At 42.3% G+C, this 21054-nt stretch overlaps 2 long non-coding RNA genes across 2 annotated transcripts in view; both read left to right on the top strand.

The window, feature by feature from the left end:
- LOC311445652 overlaps positions 1–21054 on the top strand; it is a 142886-nt gene that overhangs the window by 91128 nt on the left and 30704 nt on the right. The window lies entirely within an intron of this gene.
- On the top strand, positions 513–4508 carry LOC311445685. Its single transcript, XR_014698579.1, has 2 exons — positions 513–737; positions 3501–4508. It is a non-coding gene; the product is annotated as an uncharacterized lncRNA (long non-coding RNA).

The following is a 21054-nucleotide window of genomic DNA, read 5'->3' as shown; positions in this document are numbered from 1 at the left end:
GCCTCATTTTACTGAGATGAAGCGATTTAGCCAAGTCACTCAGTCACTCAAAGGACCACTGCAATCTTTTTTTCTCAGCTTGTATCTTTAACCCCTCTCTTCATGTGGTCTGCCTGCCTTGCTATTCTCAACAGCATAATTAAACATCTCTGCCTCTAAAATGCAGCTTATTGTGGCTTTTTGTAGCTATATTTTAAATAATACTTTTTTCTTCTGAGTTAGAGGGCTAGAGTAGAACTCAGACTCAGGAATTTCTAGCTGTCCTTTTTCATGGTTGACTACTTGTGGATTCATGAGGCTGTTGGGAAACAGAGGCAGTATTACTCTGTTAACCCTCTCTCATCCTCCTGTGTGATCTGTGATCTTTTCTGCCAAAAACGAAGGCTCCCATCTCCTTGGCTCACACCTGTGTGTATTTGTATGCAGTTGGGTCAGTCAGCTGCAGTAATCAGAGCTGAGTGCTCTAGAAAGTACTGACACCTAGTGCTTTAGATAAAACAAGTTAATTCTTTCTCACCTTAGGCTTTGGAAAATCTGTTGTCTGAAGTGGTGTTTTGAGTAGCTCACTCAGTGAAACGTCCCTGGTCTCGGGGATGGTTGTATGGAGGTGAGCAAGGAAGAGCAGCAGGAGTGAGTTGAGAAGGACCACGTGAACTCTGGGTCTGGAAAAAGCAAATGATCCAAAATGAAATGCTGCCCTACTCCACATATCACTGCTGTGGTGATCCTATTAGTATGTAAGTCAGGTGGCTGTTATTGTAGGATTGCTTTCTACAATTCTGTTTCATTTTTTGTTCTTATCTGGGACATACCTGGGCCTTAGATTGAAATTCTAATTAGCCCTGTCTCTTTGTATCATTGGTATAGTTTTTTCTTTCCTCATTCAATTTGAAGATGAAACCCAAAACTTGCTTTTAAGGGCCATCATTGTGAGAACTTGTGAAGCAGCAAAAAGCTGGAGTTTTATGGTGTTGGAAACTTGCCTTCCTTTCATACATTCATTCTAGTCAAAGAATACTTCACTGTTTCTCTTAAAAGGCATCCTTTTACTTCTTGCACTTTTCCCCACTTCCTGATGATCTAAAAGAGGAGCTTGGAGTCCCTTCTAATGGTGCTTATCCTATTTTTGCAATTGCGTCCATCGAGCCTGTTCTTCAGCATGCATCCCAGCTGAATTCAGCCAGTGAACACAAGTAAGCCATGGCAGTGCTTCTAGAGCTGCCCTGGTTAGCTCAAGGTAAAGATCCTCTTACCTCTAGCTTGCAAGATCATGAGATCAGTCTTTGCTGTGAGCGGGATAAAAAAAAGTAAAAAATCACATCTGAGTAAGTGCAGTGCCTGAATGCTGGGTAGAATCAACTCCAGTGAATTTAACCTGTGCTGCAGACATGTGGGCTGAAGCTGCTTCTCTAGTTTCTTGAAGGCCCAGTTCTTGATACATTGGACCCAAGCTGTAATTGGCCTTGCAGCAGTCTGTACTGGGGGATGAGAACAAACCAGGAAAGTGAAATTCTCAATCAGTATTTAATGCTAATTCCTAACTAGGTTATGGCCTTTATTCACTTTTTGCTTTTTAAGCAGCTCTGCAGATAAGCTAATTCCTTCATTGCCTCTAATGTCATGTGGCACTGGTAGAGAAACTGAGGCAAAGACTGCTCAAGTGACACGTCAAAAGTCAAAGAACGAGGCAGCATGACAAATGTTAGTGATCAGAGCTTCCCATTAGGAATCAGTAAGAGTTCACATTGCTTGTTGCTGAATTTATCCTAAGATAGGAAGAATTTTTTGTAGGATCGTATGATGGAAAGTGTTACTAGTAAATTGCATTGCTCACAAAATGCTCATGCATAACATTAAAGGTCAGATAATGAAGTTCTTAGTCAGGAAAAGCTTCCAGTGGCATTTACTGGGATTTTGCCTGAAGAAAAGACTAAGAGGACCACAGGGTAGGGTTTTGCAGCATGTGTAGTCTTTGTTGGAGAAATGAATGTGGCACAGTGGGAACTGAACTGGATCCTTCTGCAGCATGCAAATGTCATTAATCAAAGTAACAAAAAGCCATAGCATTGACTAATTTGAAATATCCTGCCCACTGGCCCCATGTTACACCATGTAATGGTCTAGTGCGATTGGATAATGACTGTGATCAACATAGTATTTAATATTTTATTTGCTGTGCTTTTTAAATTTGTAATGAATTCACTCCCTGCCCCAGGAGTTAACAATCTATATGATTATATAGACAAAGCATCATCAAATCTATACTGATTTGTCCAGTTCTATTGGGCAGAAGCAATGGCTTAGTTCTAGGAGAGCTGAACTGTTCTTGAAACAGATCACTTTGAATTAATAAGACATGTATTATCACCCTTTATTTTTTAGGTTTATGGACAATCTTTGAATATCTGTCAGTAGTAGAAATTGTTTGTAATTCTGGAGATGCTGAAATCAGCATGCTGAATTTCTTCCTACATCCTCCCTACATTGGAGTCTTGACATATGACTCATTCAGCAGCACTCAATATGCAATCTCTCTCTCTCTCTCTTTTAAAAAATCTTCTAATTGCAATTCCAGCTTCCTACTCTGAAATATGTGGTTGCTTGTTCTTCTTTATCTTATTCAAGTGTAAAATGCTGTTTGTGAATCTGGGCTACCAAGTGAGTGATCTCACCTGGAGGCTGGTTCAGACATCTGTCACTTGTAAACTTCATTATATTGACAGCAAACTGGATGTGCTGTTTTATTCCTGTAATGCCACTTATTGACGCTGCCTGCTTTTAGATTACAAGAAACATTTACATTTTAAAACTAAGAAAAGTGGTTGTGGGCAGCTGATTTTAAAAATAATAAATCCAATCTTTTAAATAAACAAGAAAACTCTTCATGAGACCCAAAGCCTCAGGGGCTTCACATACATTTCCTGGGTGCTCTGTGTGTCTTCCTTTGCTTCAGTCTCTTTTTTAAAGTATTCTTTTGGGATTGTAGGTGCAGAACTATTTATCTGGTTATTACAGGCATGCTGATGTATTTCATCCCATTCAGTTGCCAACAGGAATGACTAGTTAGTTCCTTGACTAGCAGGTAGCACAACATGTAATCCTCTCTTTTGACTCTTGCCAGAGGGAGGTTGATTTTCAAAAGCATTTTTAGACTGTGCGTCAGGCACCATATCGTCAAGAAAGTTATAATTATTTCTGGAAATATGCATGTACATTCATGTGATTGTATTTTGGGGGAATACAGGCTTCAGTGAGTGTACAGCTTGATTTGTGCACAGCAAGCAGAGCTGTGTGTGTGCAAACCAGCACAAACCATGGCAGAAACAAGTGGCTGCTTACTCTGCTCCTCCCAGCCACCAGCCAGGCACAAGACCCCTCAGCTAAACTAGGCTCTGGGTTCCCTCAATAGGCAACAACAAGATGTGAAGTCTTCCCAAGGTGTTGAATTACCCATACAATGCACTTCTTTTTCTTTTTTTTTTTTTTTTTTTCAAATGTAGAGGGAGCTTAGGCTCACTGCCAGTGCTGGATGAGATGTCAAGCTTTGAGATGGCTGAAGATAAGGACGATGCAGCCAGGCCTTGATTCTTTGAAGATGAAGCCCTTGTAAAAAAGTGCACCAAATGCTTTTCTCTCAACTCTGCTGGAGGAAGAGAGTGGGGAAAAAAAATATTTGTGGGTCAAATAAGGCTTGTGCTTCACTGTGGAGGTCTAATGGTCTGAAGATGAAAAGCCTGTCAGAGGCTGGCAGTGAAATGAGTGTTGATGGGTATGAAGCTCATAAATTCTATGAAGTGGTCTGGGCAAGCTGACGAAAAAGTTTCTAATGATGAATTAAAATGTTTCCCATTTTGGAAATTGTTTTTCACTGCTAAATCTGATGATATGCTGTGTGCTGGCACATACAGGGTAGAGTTCAGAGGAGATTTTTGAGGCCTGTAGATCTGAATGAAAAAGCAACCTCAGTCTTCCTGCTTTTGAGACACTTCTCATAGATGAGAATTTATTTATCTTGGTGTAATCCCTTCTCCATCTTATTTCCTGTGGAGTTTTTATTTCAGGTGGGGTTGTGTGTATTTGACTAGAAGGGAATGCCAGTGAAGTGGTGACCAGACTATCCAAGTTCTCAGCAGAGCGTGTCCCCTTGCTTCCAGGTACGTGCTGTGTGCCTGGCAGAGGCAGAAGCCCAGCAGCAGTCCCCACTGATTACTCATTCTCCTGTCACAGCTGCCTGAGGGAAGGTTGGAAAGAACAAGCCTAATGTGTGCTGGTGCTATAGTAATAAACCAAGACACAATAATAAATAACCAAACTCACAACATATCGAGGCACTGGCAGACCTGAGTTTAGCATTTGTTTGTTTAGGGCTGTCTTGTGGAAGATAACAAAGTGTGTAATGGATGGCAGGGCTCAGACCCTTCCTTTTTAACCAAACATAGATACAAATCAAGCATCTATTCTATGCAAAGCATTATTAAAAACAATACTAGAACACAATGAAATAGGATTATTAAGTCATAATGTGAAAGACAATGAAAGCCTCTGATGACCTCAGAGAGGTACAAGGTACAGCCCACCATCAGGGATATTTCTGTTGAGGGCAATTGTTTAACATCACAGTCACATTCTTAAAGAATAAAATATATGCTGTATGAAAGGTAATGAAAGCTTAGACAGAATGGAGCATGAAGGTATAAGTGAAGTGATTTGTTATCAAGTACGACAATTAAGTCCAAATTATTCATGAAGCTTTAGCTTTATTGGGTTCCCATTCCTGTTAAAACAACTAATTGAAAGGCATGGGAGTTGTTTGAGGAAACAGAAATCTGATCATTAACAACTGAATCCTCTTTTTTATTACTCATGTACATGCACAAAAATGAGATGTAGGCAAATAAGAAAAAATATATCAGCCCTGTGTCTCATATATTGCATTTATTGAAACCCCATCTCAGTGGATATAGCAAACAGCTCCATCTTTCAAATGAAATATGCTCCTGTGGCTGTGTAGCTGATCAGTATTCATCACATAGTGAGGGAATCTAGTCCATATACAGAAAAGTGCACCCAGGTTCTTTAGATCATCTCAGACAACTACTGGGCCAAGCTAACTCTTTAAATCCACATTTGCTTTGGAGTTTCTGTTTTATGGGTGCCACCGGACACCCAGGACAGAATCACAGTCTCACCATTTCATTTGTCTTGAGTTGAAGCTGTGGTCACATATACTATGTGACCAAGAGGTCTCTGTGACCTTTGTGCTCTTGCTGTATGATTGTACTGCAAAGTGACATGATGCGTTTCAGGAATTTAGGAAAATGTCATTCCGTCTTCTCCAGCTAAAGCTGTAATATCTGTCTTTTTGCAGGGGGCTGAGTTGGGAGGAGGATTTTGGCTCTATGCTGAAATGGGCTCTTTCTTGCTTTCTTTTTTGTTGATACCAAATTGCACTACATTAAAAAAATAAATTGAAGGAGAATATGAAAGGAAAAGCGCTGAGACTGTGCAGAGAATTCTGTGAAGAGCAGTGCTCATTCTCATTCAGAATTACAATGAGGAAATGTCTTCGATACAAATAATGATGTACAGCAAAGAAAAATCCCATGTCTCCTCCTACCAGAACCTTTAAATACAGACAAGCCCCTTCTAATTTACAAGTACTTTTGTCAGAAAATCATGTGCTTTCGGAAAGGTCATTGTCTGAACTTCAGAAGTCGTGGTTAATCCTTGGTTGTATGTGACATCCAACAGTTTTCTCTGCACCCTAAGGCATTAACATTGCAAAGGGAAGGGGAAACAGATGAGCAGCTCTTCTCTTTCCTTCACACCTTTGTGGATGTGCTTCCTGTAAGCTGCTGGAGCCAATAACCCTGAAGCCTCAGTTCTTGTGATAAGCTGTACACAGTCCTTCACATCCTCGAAAGTGTTCAGAGCCTTTCAGGGTCAAGTCCTTTGGCCCCAAGTTAATAGAGATGAAGCCCCGAGGTTCCAGCAGCCCAGGGACAATGCGGCCATTCTGTTTGGAGGCTGCACTGTGCTGTAACATGGGCACTGCTTTTTGGCTCCTGCAATTTAGGCTACTTCTCTGCTATGAAGGATCAGAAAAATGGCAGCCAATAAACAAACCTGGTTAATTGCCAGAGTGTAACTTGGTGTAACCTAACACTCTCCAGGGGCCTGGTTTGAATAAAATAAGAACTGATGACTCATGCCTTCATTTCAAACTCTGAATGAACCTAAGCATGAAATTTAAAGGTGAGTAGTTTTTTCCCCTAGTTTAATTATTTGCACATTTATCTGTAAATCCAGATTCCTACCCAGCCTGGAAGTAAAGATTCTCTTAACACAGAAAAACCAGTGCTCCCAATCAAGCTGGATCCATGTTCATAAGATAAGGTGATAAGAACAGTGGTTATACGTGGTGTGACAGTGGAAATGGGGATGGAGGGAATTGAAGCAGTGCAGTACATGGACAGCATGGCTAATCGTGCGTGTCTCAGAACAAAGAACTATGATCACAGCTCTACGGAATAACTTCAGCGTGTAGTGAGTCTAACCAAAGTCTGTGTCCTGCCTGAAAAAGCTGTCTATTTGAAATCTCAGATTTTCAGACATGAGATTTCAAACCCATTGAGATTTCTGTCTTCATGGTACAACGAGTCTGTCTCTAGGTTGAGTTTAATGAAATTAAGCAAACAAACAAAAACCTATTCCATCTCACTGCAAATTGTTGTTGCTTTGATAAATATAGTTAGTCAATACTCAGAAAGACTAGACGAAAACTCCAGGCATTGAGAAACTTTTTGGAAGTGTTTCTTATGATATATGATAGGACTACACTGTATTTTGCACAGAAATAGATCTGTCTAATAAAAGAGTGAGATCTTTCACAGTAGGTTACCAGAAATGTAATTGACATTGTGAATTTGATTTATGAAAGCAATAAAATGTTGCATTAGGGGTATTTTATCATTGCAAATCATGAGAACAATGCATCAGTGCCAACATAGAATGGATTTATCATAATATTTCTTGCAGTGTTTTGTTGGAAAGTAGGTCCTGACATATCCAAAAAAGATTTAGACAGCAGGAAGCTGCAGTGGATTTTGTAAATCCACTGTCAAATCTTCAGTAAGTAGACAAAATTTTAAAACTTTGACTACAACATGTTTGGTCTAGGTGCTATTCTATTTACTTGGAAGTCTAGTGAAGGTCTTGTTGATTATCCTTGTCACTTTGGGTCAAATTAAGCATCTAGCATTTCAAATCATATGCTCTACTTTGCAGTTGTTTTTGTCTTATAAACCATGGATGAGAGCTAGTAAAAAAAATGTTTTCCTACTGTTTTCTCGTGATACTTGGAAAACTTAAATTCAATGGTTTCTGTTCCAATGGGGTTTCCAAACCTGCTAAAGATTGACAGCTTACTGTTGTCAATGATTTTGGAGTTAAACTGGATAAAGACAGCTACTAAAAACATGCAGATTACTATACTTGATGTTATTAGAAAATGATCAGTACTTGCCCATCACTTTTAATAATGTAGTACTGCAAAAATCTTCAATCTTGTCTCAAGAGTTACTCAAGTAATATTTCTCCTGATTTCATTGACAGTGTTTTCTTGATGAGTTTTGATTAAGGAACTTGGGGATTAACTGCAGTGATTGCAAATGTGGAAGTAATGCAAAAGTGCTATCTGCTTTTCTGGCCTCCCTCTTATACCTTGATACAGTACGCATGTGTTAGTAGAGCAGCTGAAATCTATCTTTGATAATTATTTGGAATGAAATGAAGTTTGCCGGGAGTGGAAGCTATCCATGCTGTTACTGAGTATAGTACAAGCTCCTTCAGAGAGTGATTAGACTAAAAGCAAAGTTTTATTGCCTGCCCATTTCTTTTTTGACTTCATTTCTTTTGCCAGCACTTCTCATAGTCTTAATGCCTTACTGTCTTAAATTCCTCTCTTGTCTTGTCCTGGGTAGAGATTTAGTTGTGTCTAGAGTTTACTGCTGCCTAACGGAGAACTCATGCCTTTCTCCACACACTTCATGTTATCCCTGCCATTCTAGGCATGCTGTAGACATGCAGCCATGTCCTTCCCTAGGCTCTCCTGTCATCCCAGAATTACCCTGGCTGTGGTGATTTTCCATATAGCTTGTGATTTTTGCCTGCGCTCCTTCTCTACTGTAAGACTTATACAAGAGCCTTCTCCTCTGCTGTCTCTAATAGGCAGGGTCGTTCCTTTCCATTGAGATATGTTCTTGGCACTGCTTTTGATTCCAGATCTCATTTTAAAATCTCTTTTATTACCTGTTTCATTTCCTTTTTTTTTTTTTTTTTCCTTCCTTTCTTTCACCCTCTTTTGCTACTATTATGCTGACTTTGTTCGGTCTGTTATTTAAACATGAAGTGCATTTTAGGAAGAATTTGATGAAAGTCATTCCTTGACATGTCTATAAAAATGCAACTTCCAAACAAGATTTGTAATCTTTGTTATGCTATATCATAAACAGTGTATCTAGATTTAAATTAGGACTATGAACATCAAAATGAGCAGGAGCCAGAAAGTACTGGAGGAAAAGAATAGAAGCTCAGAAATGAGCGGTAAATGTGGAAGTTCAGATAATAAGACCAAAACTTCTTTCCTGTGAGTGTTTGTTATTCCTCCTCCAACTTTGCCCAGCTTAATAAAATCTTGGAGAACTTTCAACCCTGCACTACTGATTTTTAATTAAAACTGATGAAAGTGATTAGGTAACTATGTGCTTGTAATCTCTTTTATAGATTGAATATTTTTCTACACGTAAAAACTGCTTCTGCATTAAAATGCCCATGAAAGGCGATTTTTAAAGAAATCGATAATGTTCACTCTTGTTTTATTGGATGTAAAGTTGCTATATCTAATACTCTCTGGATGTTCTTGGATTTATGGAAAGCAGCTTGTCAAGGCATCTCCATTTTCTGGCTGCCATGGACTTGCTGGTGCAGGTTATTGCCATGCCCCTGCTACAAGAGCAGCACGACCTCTCCGTGCCATTCAGTTTGTGCCTGTAACACCAAGTCCCTGCTCAGCTACCCCACAGCACACGGCAGCCAGGGTTGCTGAGGTCTGTGAAGTTTTTAGAGCTCCCCAGACCCCTCACTGATGAGGCTGGGGAGCACCAGTGCCGCCTCCCCTTGCTGCAGCAGCCACGGCTGTCCCTGTGCAGCGAGTCCTTGTGCATGGACACACATCACAGCTACCTGCAGTGAAGCTTTGGCTCAGCTGTTGTACAGGAAATCTCTACACACGTGCTGAGAAGCACCAGAAAGGCTGCTTCTGCGGCAGCTTGGGGTTCAAAGTGGGTCCTACGCAGTTTTTCCAGCCTCCCCATTTCCAGTTCTGTTACTTCCGACAGCTCCAACGTACGAAAGGCAGCTGCAACGTGAAGGTGGCTGTTTCTTGACAGTTTCCAAATATGTATTCTGTCTTTTGTGAAATCCCACTGTGGTTGTAGGCTTAAAAATATATGTTGAGTCAACTGATCGCAGCGTAGGCTGAGCTCCTGTGATGTCTTCAAGAGGCACCACTCCATATGGGCATTCCAACCTGGCTATTTGGGGAGGACTTTCTCAGCACCTGAAGGCTACTGCACAAAAGCAAGGTTTTGTCTGGAAATGTGACCTCCCAGATGAACCATCTTCAGTAACACATCTCTACTCGCTGCTGCTGTCCATGCCTGAAGTACCCAGAAGCTTGGAGGTAAATTCCTGTCTCTGTTGGAACCTATGGGGGTGCTGTCAATGAGCCCATCACCTTTTGTGGAGAAGGACACTTAGCTGTTGTAGTTACCACAACACACACATCACAGACCCCATTTCACCTCCTTCAATAAGCCAGAGGATGTTTGCAGCCCCATCAGCACGATGGCTCCTGGAACAAGATATAATTCAGTGAGGATGGCAGGCTGAAACCTTACATCACTTCACACTGTTTGATATCGGTGCTCGTGGCTGGCCATCAAGTATAATTGAAAGCACTTGGCACACTCCTAAATAAAATATTAAAGCTTAAGGCTGAGAGGCAGAAGCACATAAGTGATGTATGAAAATGTTGATTGCCAATTTCCATGTTCCAGGTGTGATTCATGGGGATGCTGCCTGGGAAGCATTTATATGAACCGTAACAAACATAAACAGAATGACAGAGTTTATTAAGCGAGAGGCAAATGTAAATGATGAAAGGCTGCTGTGTAAAACCACATTAAACATGTCCCATTACATGATGTAAACCACATTTTGTAGCTGCTTAAACATAATGCTCCTTTCATTCCTCTAATTCCTCGGTGATTTAAATTTCTATATTTTATGAGGTAGGAAAATAATAAAATAAGAATTGCAGTTGTGCATGCTAATGCTCTGTTATCAGCATAAAACTAACAGATAAACTAATGTCACTGGGAAGAGAGTCTCAAAATATCTGTCTGCAGAAAGGGAGAATCATTTTGCACCCACAGCTGAATGAGGGAAACCAATCCCACCTACGCTGGTAGGTGACAGTCACACAGACCTCAGGATGCATGTACATGGACGCAGAGGGTAAAACTGCAACAGCAGAGGATTGGGATGCTGAAGGGTTGAAAACACACCTCTGAGACTATATCCTTGCTAGCACATTGCAGGTTTTTGTATTCTGAGGTAGTTCCATTGCTTTCAGTTAGAGGAGAGGAAAGGAGGCTGTTACGATTGACAGTTCAGCCAGCAAGAATGATTGTGCAGTTGTTTTCCAAGGAGTGCACAAGAGATGTCTTTGAACCTCAACAGATACATGTAGTTTCGATACGATAAAGCAAGGATCACCTACAATGGCCACAGCTATTAGCTTCCTGGGGTGGCCTGGGCAGTTCGGCAGAGTTCACCGTCTCAGTTCAATGCTTAAGGGCTTCTTTCTAAGAGCTCTTGCTGTTGAAGGTCCCTGGACCTGTTTTGGTATGCTCCAGCTGACTACTTGGTGCACACAGAGCGTTATCTTGCGGTGCTCTGTGGGCTGCTGCGGCAGCCCTACCTGGCAGCTTAACGCCATAAACATAAAAATTTGAGAAAAGCTCGGAGCGCCTTAGATTTTAGCAGAGTAATTTCACTCTTCTGCCATTTCAGGGTTATTGAAAATCTTTTGCAGAGAGGATTCATCTTTCCTGATGTGATGGAATTTAAATGCATTTAACAATTCACTGAGCTTTCACTGATGTTGTGTGAAGGGCATGCGTTAGCTTCGTTATGCAAGCCTCGCTACCTTAAAGAAATGTTTTTTTCCAGTTCATGAAGACCTGATAATGTGGGGTCAGACTTTTTCAAAATTTAGTGCACCATTCTGAATGCAGAAGTTGCCCTTGCAGTGTGCATGTGCCACGGCCTTGCACCTGCCCTATGTGCCAGTGGGCCAGGTTTGGGTGAGGCTGAAAGCCTTTGGGGTTCATCCACGCAAAAAAAAGTGAAGGGTGGTCCAACTTTCTCTTCTGCCTTTCTCCCTTCTTGTAGGCAGCTGGCTGTACTGTTGTAGGAAGGAGAACACTCCTGTGCCATTAACTTCCTATTTGTCACTTTTCATACACCTCTGAATTGCTGTTATTACAAAGTGCAGAGGAAGAGAAACCTCTGAAAAGCATGAAGGAAGGAGATAGCTTTGTTCTGACTTGCTGTTTAAAAACGGAGTTGAGAAGGGAACTGATTTCTCATCCTCAAAAGATATTGTCATTGTGAAAAAAAAAAAAACACCACCAAATACTTGAGCTTTTGGGTGAAAACCTCAAAACTTTGAAGGATACATACCTGCTTGGCAAAAGGTAGCTAACCAACCCATTTAAGTTGATTTAGAGAGAGAAGGAATTTAAACCATGATTTCAGGCACCCTTTGCCAGCAGAGCAAACATTTCCCTCTCTTCTTTGAAAAATTGGCATTTTCTGATTTATTTTTTTTTCCAGATAGGTTGAAGACAATCAAATTCTGTTGTCAAGCTAAGGAGGAGAGAGACTCAGGAAAAATACATTATTTCTGCAGTGAAAAGTTTTCCCATTTATTCAACAGTATTTATTGTGCTCTCATATCCCAGTTCTTGTTAGTGTGCATTCGGTGGAAACCATGAGCCAGCCTCAGTCATAAACCCCTGATTTCAAAACGTGTAGTGCACAGTGCAAGCAGCATAAACCAAACGTAATTCTAGTACCAATTAAAAATATTTACGGTGCTATATTTCTTGTACAAATTCTAAACATTGCCTTTTCATCTTTTTAGGATTCTGTTTTGCATGAATTGGATTATAATAATTTGCAGTTCACAAACACAAAGAACAGAAATGTTATCTAGGATGTGATAGAGGGGATTTGGGGTATTGCAGGTTACTGCTCACTGGCCCAAATCTGTTCTTACCACGAGCTTTTATTTTGCTGGCATCTGGGCTCTTTTTGTAAGTGCGTGCTGGTAGAGGTGGTGGAAAGGACCCGTGACACCGAGCCGTGTGTGTGCTGAATCCGAGGGCCCTGTCTGCTGTTCCTTCACGAGGAGGAACACGACTGGAATCGCAAACAGGGCAGTGAAGAGAATGGGGAGCACCCATCTCGGCTTCCTGTAGGAAGCCCCACAGGGCCTCCTGGAAAAGTGTTAGAGAATCATCTGGGGATGGAGGAGAAACAGAAATTTCCTAGGATTTTTAGCAACAGCCAAACAAACTTAACAGAATGCTGTTACAGTATTTTTGGCTGCATCTAGACTGGATTTGGAAAATAAAATTCCTTCTGCTTTAATCCCCTGAAGTTTTATGGTTGCAAATCCTTCTTAGGTCCTTTAAAGGATAAGGGATCTCCCTCTCAGAAAAGCAACCGCTCTTTAGCACAGTGTAAAACACGGGCTCACACTGGGCCTTTCCGCAGGCAGTCCCTCTCACTTTGGTATTTCATTCACAGTTGTGCAGTGCTGCTCCTGGCAGCTGCCTCGCTTGGCTGTGCAGGACCAGGGAGCATCCAGAAAGAGAGGCAGTGATGCCAGCTGTAGGATTATTTTGCTGCCTCTGTGACTTCTTTGCTATCTTTGCCCACTAGATGTAACAAGGGGGCTGGAAGATGTTACACACACACATTTTCAGAAGCTCATTTTGCTTGACTTCTTTTTCAGGCAGTATTTTTATGCATCTCCCATCACAGTCATTAGGCCTGTGTGGTTGTTCAACCCCTATGTGCTCCATGCTTGTGTTTTCCTCCCACCTTTTTAAAAACCAGACGTTTCGGCATTCTGCAGCATCACATCGGTTGCTGTGGAGACGACTGTGATGTTGCCAATAGAGATATGACTTCACTAACAGCCTCTGAAGAAGGACAGAAACACGAAGACGCAGTGTGGCTTTTATTTTTCTCCTGCTGCCCACTTCCTAATAACCCTGTTCTGCCATTTCCCGTGCTTCCCTGTGCTGCACCCTGACCTTCAGCCGATGCACAGATCTCTTCTTTCTTAAACTGGGCTGCATGGCCATGTACCAAGAGCCTTTGGGCTGTATTTCTGCAGGAAGGATCGACCAAAAGTACGTGCACAGAGAAATTTGTTTCTAATATTCAAGGAAAATGAAAGTAATTTCCTATCCTTCCAATCCCAAAGAAAAGTGACATGTTGAAGGGAGGAGAGGAGAAACTACCGGGCAGGGTGGCGAGCCGTTATTGCTCATGCTGCTTATGTTGAGTGTCTGGCCAAAGAGTAAACCTTGCTCCCTACCCTGCTGGTAACCATGATGTTGTGAAAGAAAATTGGTAGGCCTGTCAGAATGGGTTTTACTTGAAAGAGCAGGATTTGGACCAGCAGGACACAGGTTGGCCGTGGGGAGTGGGTTCTGCTGCTGCGGGAGGCCACGGACAAACTGCGGGGGAAGGATTATGGTTCGGTGATGCTGTAATACAGGGCCATGGCTGGAGTCAAAGCTTGGAAAGGAAAAATCCAGCTCCATTAAGGGGTCCAGACACTGTATAATTGTCAGTGTCTGTTTTGTGAAGATTTGTAGAAAATTCCCAAACCGTGTAAAAACAAATAAGTTGTATTTGCCACTGGGGGAAAGTAGTGCTTTAGAAATACGGCAGTGTTTCTTCCTGGTGGTCTGAGAGTCTGTACCAGAAGTTGTTTGTGCTGTGATGGTAATTGGGTTTCAGCTGATTGCAGCAAAACTATGAATCAACTGCAGTCCATTTTTAATAACGAAGAACTGAAACATAATCAGAAATATATTCACAGTGCTACAGCCTTCAATGATTACGTGCAGCAACTGGTGCCCACAGCCTCTCTTTGGACTCAGATTCTCTCTTTCGCCTTTTTTTTCTTTTTTTTTTTTTTTTTTTCAGTTTAAGCATTAGAAAAAAAAATCAATATTTAGAGCAGTTGATTTGGCATGAGATGGAACAGAATGCAGGAATTAATATTGCTCTTTTCTGTGCTCCAGTGCAGGCTTCTTTCTGAAGCCCTGCTGGAGGAGAGCTTCTTTTCCCTGCTCCTGCCCCAGGCCAAAGTAATCAGCAGGCATCACCGGCAGTGCAGAATTTGGCAGGCTGTGATGTGCTCTTGAGATCACTTGTGAAAATGGTGCAGTAACCTTGAGGGCTGATAATGGAAAACTGTATTTTATCTCTCTTGAATAAAGGAAGAGATCGTGTAGTATTAACAGATGGATAAGTTACTATGGTGATGGAGGCTATATAAATAGATAGAAATAAATATATGTATAGTACCTGTTAGATATGATCTGACAAGAAGATTGTGACCCGTTTCCATGGGACTTCATGCAGCAATGGAGTGTGTTCATATTAATACTTCATGGAAGTTTGAAGTGACACGAGAGACCTTATTTTGTATCAGCAAAGCACTGCAGGAAGTTTGTGAGCTAGATCAACACCTCCTGAATCCCAAATTCCTCCCATATTTGCTGTAGTCCTTGCACCCTCTCACCTCCAGTTCTGAGGGCTGTGGCTATGGTATTAAAACTCCCTCATCCTTGTTTTTGTCTTTTGCCTCTGGATACTGGGCTTCGCTCAGGTCAGTTCAGCTTAATAGGGTTCTCCGCTCTGCGACCTTCTTCCTTAGTTATTGCAAACAAAGCTCCAAAAGTGATAAATCTCTGGCCTTTGCCCACCTTGGTTCCTCTAATTTCTTTTGTTTTGACTCTGCTGGGCAATGTTCCTCCACTCAGGATGCAAAGTTGTCCAGACCACAGGCAGGATGCTCCGAGAGGCTGTCGCCAAGGGGTGGACAGGCAGTGGGTGTTTGGGATACAGCAGCTCCTGCAGAAGAGAGAGGCCGTGCCAAAGCCCTGCACGTAACCACATCCCAGCTGGGGCTGGGGCTGTTACCACGGATTTGCAGGGGTTCTGGACATAGCTTGCTTGAACAAACCAAATAAATATGATGAAAATAGAAGGGGGTGGGAGAAAGCATTTTTTAATGCAAAAAGATGCAACCCTGATTTTTTCTGTTTAGAATTTTTCCTTTTCTGGATGCTTAGGTTTCAAACCAGGCAAACATTCTAGGGGGAAAAAACACAGAATTTAGTGGCTTCCCCATCTTTCTCTACCTCTCCCTTCCCCCAGGTTACTAGTTCATTTTCAGCTAGCCCTCAGTATTATTCTGCTTTTCTCCTCCCGTATCTCCACCTGCAGGCTAAGGTAGCTGGCCAGCTGGACTCTGTAATGTCCCTTATCTTTATTTGTAAAATGTCAGAGTGAGTTGTAGGAAGGATTTAGGCAGCACTGATGGTAATGTGATGATTACTGAGATTAATTTTAAAGCCTTCTTGGCTTTCAGAATTTTGCTCATGACTCACGTCTTCACAAGATATGATTAGAGAAGTTTTTGAAGCAATGGCATGTGTGCGGCTTTGGAAGGCCCTTGTATTGATTTAAAGGAGTGTCTCAAATGAGAAGGTAAAAAATGAAGCCCCAGATGAGACTTCAGGACTCGATTTTTCTACCAGCTGGTATTTGTTTGTCTGCATCTGCCATTCCTCTGAAAAAGCTACTGGCAGCAAGAGCTGTACTGTGTCTTCATGATGCATGCAGGGGAGTCTGCTCCCTGTGTTGGTTCTGCAGTGCCGAGAAGGTAGAAAGCTTGATTTTGTCAATAAAATAAAAAGTTATGACTTAAGGAGCAAAACAGGAGCCAAGTAAAGCTGTTCTGCTCTACTGGTCTCAGAACAAGATTTAATGTGGGCTGTGAATCACAGAATCACAGAATTTCTAGGTTGGAAGAGACCTCAAGATCATCGAGTCCAACCTCTGACCTAACGCTAGCAGTCCCCACTAAACCATATCCCTAAGGGCAGAGAGGTGAAAGGGCAGAGAGTGCCGTGCATGCGCAGCACCCTGTGCACCCCACTTCTCTGCAACACACCGTGCTTGCCCTCTTGGTTTTCCACTGCTCCCCATCAGAAAAACAACCACGGGTCAATTTTCCAAAGAATGAGTGGCTGAAGGGGGACACATCAGCTCCCAAACCGACTGAGCTCCAGCCCTGTTGATCCAGGTCCAACACGCCATCTAAGGGCACGTATTTATCTTTGGATGTAATCCACATTTTATTTCTCCATTCAGACTTTTTTTGTTGTTCTCTCAGAACAGTTCCTGGTGTGCTGTGCAACCAGCTTTTTATTTGTGTGCTTCAGCCTCAGCATCACTGAAGAGACCTTCTGCCTTAGCTGCGTAACTGGTGCCATCAGCTATCTTTGCAGCTACTCACACCCAGCTATTCTGGGACTGTGAGCAGAGCCTGATTTTCACATCTCGCTTCCTGACGGTGTCTGACTCGTGGTAGACGCACTATTTGCACCCAGATCCACGCAAGAATCCTGAATGCCAGATGGGCTCTCACCAGCCCCATGCTGAACCTTGGCAAACTGTTCAGTGAACCCAAGGTAAGATTTTATTTAACGGAAGACAGAAGATGGCCCCAGGCATTCAGCTTTCTTTTGCAGTGGTACAGAGCCCAATTTCCTGAAAGGTGTTTATTCAGTTTTCTGTGCAGCTGTTGTGATTACGTACCTGGACCGGTCAGCAGTCAGTGTTTTGGCTACCTTATAGCTGCTTTGGCCTTAGCCAATTAACTGATTTATTCCTGCACTGGCAGTCGTTGGGCATATGAATCAGATACAAATTTGCATATCCTAAATTTAGTGTGTGCATCTATGTATCCAGTCTGTGTGCACGATTTGGGCATGTTTTCATTTGCATTTTATCACATTTAACTGAGGCAGGTTTAGGAAAGCATGTTTAGATCATTCTGAGTTGAGCAGGACCTCTAGTGGACCACTGTGTCAAAACACCAGTATTTCTATACCCTTCAACCATCCTTGAGGGCTTGCCTGGAAAGGAAAATTTTTCCAGTTACACAAATAAAGTTATGTAAGTTGACAAAATACCTCTATTACATGGAGGTTTATACATCATATACCCCATGGAAAGCTACTTTGGTGTAACAATATCAGCTTGAATTCACAAACCAACTTAAACAGTGTATTTTCCCCTTTTAGTAGCCTTTAAAAATCTCTAGTATTTTCTTTCCAAAATATCTACTAGTAGGTTTGTTCCCAGATATTCCATTAATTGTATTTACTCACTATTAAATTACATATTATATATCCATCACGTGTCCTCCCACAGGATATCCGTCCCCAGTGTATGTTGAGAGGCCTGGACCTTGGGACAGTGCTGTACCTGTCCCAGCCAACCCTGCCACATGCCCATGGCTTTTTATTGCTGTGCAGCTTTGGTGTTGCCATCCCTGCGCAGGTCCCCAGGGCCCTAACCCCACAGTTCGTCGCTGTGCTCCCACGTTGTGGAGGAATTTGACCTCCTTACTGTAACTGCAAGGGGCACCCAGGGGAAAAGCAGGGTGGGAGCGGTCAAATCCTGGAGCTCTTATTTCATATTTCCATGTTTACAAACTTTTTTCTCACTTTTTTTCCATTTGCACTCCTGAAAGTAGAAGAAAGCTCATAGGGGTCTGTGTTGGTTTTGAGGAAATCAATACTTGAGTTCATCCACCTTTACTTTTCTGAAGGCTCTTTGAGCAAAGGCGGAGTACATCGCAACGTTAAGAGTTCATCAAGAATTTACTCCACTAAAATGAAAACTAACCTTTGGGGTTTCGTTCCAAATTGGAGCAAAGCAATGTATGTTATCAATATTGGCTTTTGATCTTCATTGTGTTCCTCTGTTATCTTCCTTGAGCTAAGGAGCTGAGAAGTGGGCAGGGTGTTTGGCACATGTCTGGGAGTTAGGGAAGCATCACTCCATCCAAGTACTGAGGCACTAGACCTTAAAGGAAATGCTAATGAAGCTTGAAATCACATTTGCATTGCAAATGACACAATTTGTTCTGCCTTTATACAGAATTAATTTGGACTGTTTGTTGTTTTGTTCCAATTGTGCAGCTGAATAATGCTGCCTCTTGAGGTGGCTCAGCACCGTAAAGATCTTATTCATAACCAAGGCAGGGTAAATGAAAAATATGCTATGTTGGACAGATCATCTATTCGATTTTCTGACATTCATTTGTCAGCCATCTTCAAATTACAACGTAACAGGGGGAGTCCTGCTCTCCCGAGTGTGAAGCATTGCTGTGGATTTGGTCAGTTACAGGCAGATTTTTATCTACAGTTGCCTTAGGTGACTGCCTAAAGGGTTAAGCTACCTCCTGAAGTGGTTTCATTCGCTCTTTTGAGTAAACAGAAAGTAGGAAAGTGTGGGTTTTATTTAGTAACTGATTAAACAAGAAGTAAAGTGGCAGGCCTTAGAGGAAACAAGTGCGTTGTCCATAGCAAGTCCCTTTCAAGCCTGCCTGATTGCTTTGTACATCCCTGCAAGAGCTTTTGAAGACCTTTGTGTAGCAACAGCAGGCAGGCAGGACTGCACCGAGGCAGTCTGGAGGGAACAACAGAGTCCACCCTCACCCCGTGACCTTGTTACACACTCCGTCTGTGGATCGCACGGCATCCCCGACACCTTGCTGAGCCTATGAATCTGAGAGCAAAGCTTGTGGGTGCTGGCGAGCCACGGGGTGTTTGTGTGGTGTGTGGGGAGCTGGGAGGTGACAGCATCTCTCCAGGACTGGGGTAGGCTGTGGCTGACTGGGTCAGAAGGAGTGTGGATGAACAGGTGGGTTTACCCCAGCAGCTGTGTGCACTGTGAATGTGTTTCCTTGCATGGCTCAGGACTGGTGAGCAGTCCCTGTGTCAGCATCACCTGGCTGCTGAGGCCACTCTGATTTCACCCTGGAGCACCCTATGAGGGCCGCCATGTCTCAGAAGCCCAGGCCGCATGTCACACTTGTGCTACCTTACTGCCCCATCCTGCCATAGTCTGTTTCGTCTGAAGGAAGGGCTGCTGTAATTAGAATGGAATTTCTTTAAACAGGAGCCCACAAGGAGGGAAAGCCCTGCAAATTGGCCTCTTGGTCTCTAACCACTACATGCCGGTGTCTGAGAGGAGGCGAGTGTTGCAAGGCAGAGGCGTTAGGGCAGGTTTTTTCTTGTGCAGTGCATAAACAAAGCAGCTCCCGTCTGGTTCTTCTCAAAGATCATAACTTGGTGACAAATATTCTAGACGCGTAGAAAAGCTAAGGATGTTTTTTGTGTCATTTCAATAAGCATTGCTGAAAAGATACCAAGTCTTGAAAACAAGACTGCTCTTCTGCACTGTAAGATCTTACGTGTGTGTGGATGACAAGGCAGGTTAGAAACCCAGGATCTGATCCAGATCCCGTTACTTTTCTTTTGGAACATATTTGAAATTCAAAGGTACAATTTTCTAGGCCTGCAGTGTTTATACGTCTGTTTGGATGTGTTTGTGTGGCAGTGATGAAATGTGTGGCTGACGTCCCTTATGGGTAGCTGCAGCAGCAATCTTTGCTGATCACTGCCTATAAAGCAGTAAGTGTTGGGTCAGAAGAATAAAAAAAAAGAGAACAAAGAGACTTGAAGAGAACAAAAGAGAGAGCAAAACAGACACCTGATGCATTATGGGTGCTTGAAGATCTTCTGAATCAAGGAGAGATGAATCCTCCCATTGGTAGACCTGGGAGGCACGTTTAAATCAGGATTAGTTGCCTGTAACTTTGTCTTTTGCAGACTAGACATCTCTTAAACAATAGTCTTGTTTGATCAAAGTCAGATGAGCTCCAGGAGGATGAGGCATACACAGCTTATTACCAGGTTGGGTGTAACATCCACAACCCCAGGTTTAGTCTGAGTACATGTTCCTTGGCCAGAGCAGCCTTGCTCTGGAACAGTCAGAAATACTGGAGCTGATTCTTATCAGCTGGGGAAACACTTAAGGCTCGTTAGTGTAGATACTTGTAGGTCACCTGTACCAAAAGGCCTTAGTCTCAGAGCCACATTTTAAAAGCTTACTCATGGTGATTTAGGATCCAGTTCCCATTTTTACAGGCAATGAATGCAACTATGTGAGGAATATTCCATGAACTTTCTTAAAAAGGCACGTAAGTTTAGATTTGTTTAAGTTTTAAAGTTAACTGTTTAAATTCCAAAGTTTTCAGAAGTGTGGAAAGAAAATAACTGTTACGTTTACTTCTGCAGTCCACAGATTGTAGAATCGTAGACTGGTTTGGGTTGGAAGGGATCTTAAAGAGCACCTCCTTCCAACCCCACTGCCATAGGCAGGGACACCTCCCACTAGAGGCAGGGATGTAGAAAATTTGACTTTTTTTCACATAAATTAAATTTTGCACTTACTCTAAGGGAGCTATTTCAATTTCCCAGTGATGGATTGCAGCCCTCAGTGCCCCCTAACCCTCAGTGAAAACCACTAAATAACAAAACTCAAAACTATACGACTGCATTACTCTGAAATGTTCCTTTGATTCATTTTCAAAGGAAGATCATTGGGCTATTGTTTTTGACAAGGAATTGTCTGTTTTTTGTTGTACATTTTCCACCTTTTAAATGCTAATTTATACTCTCATAATTTTGCATATCTTCATTCATTCATACGTGCAACAATAGCATATCGTTAGGCAGTGACCTTCCTAAACATGTT

Source organism: Aythya ferina, assembly GCF_964211825.1.
Source record: "Aythya ferina genome assembly, chromosome: 16".
In the NCBI taxonomy this organism is placed as follows: Eukaryota; Metazoa; Chordata; class Aves; order Anseriformes; family Anatidae; genus Aythya; species Aythya ferina.
This window is presented reverse-complemented; position numbering and strand designations above follow the sequence as displayed.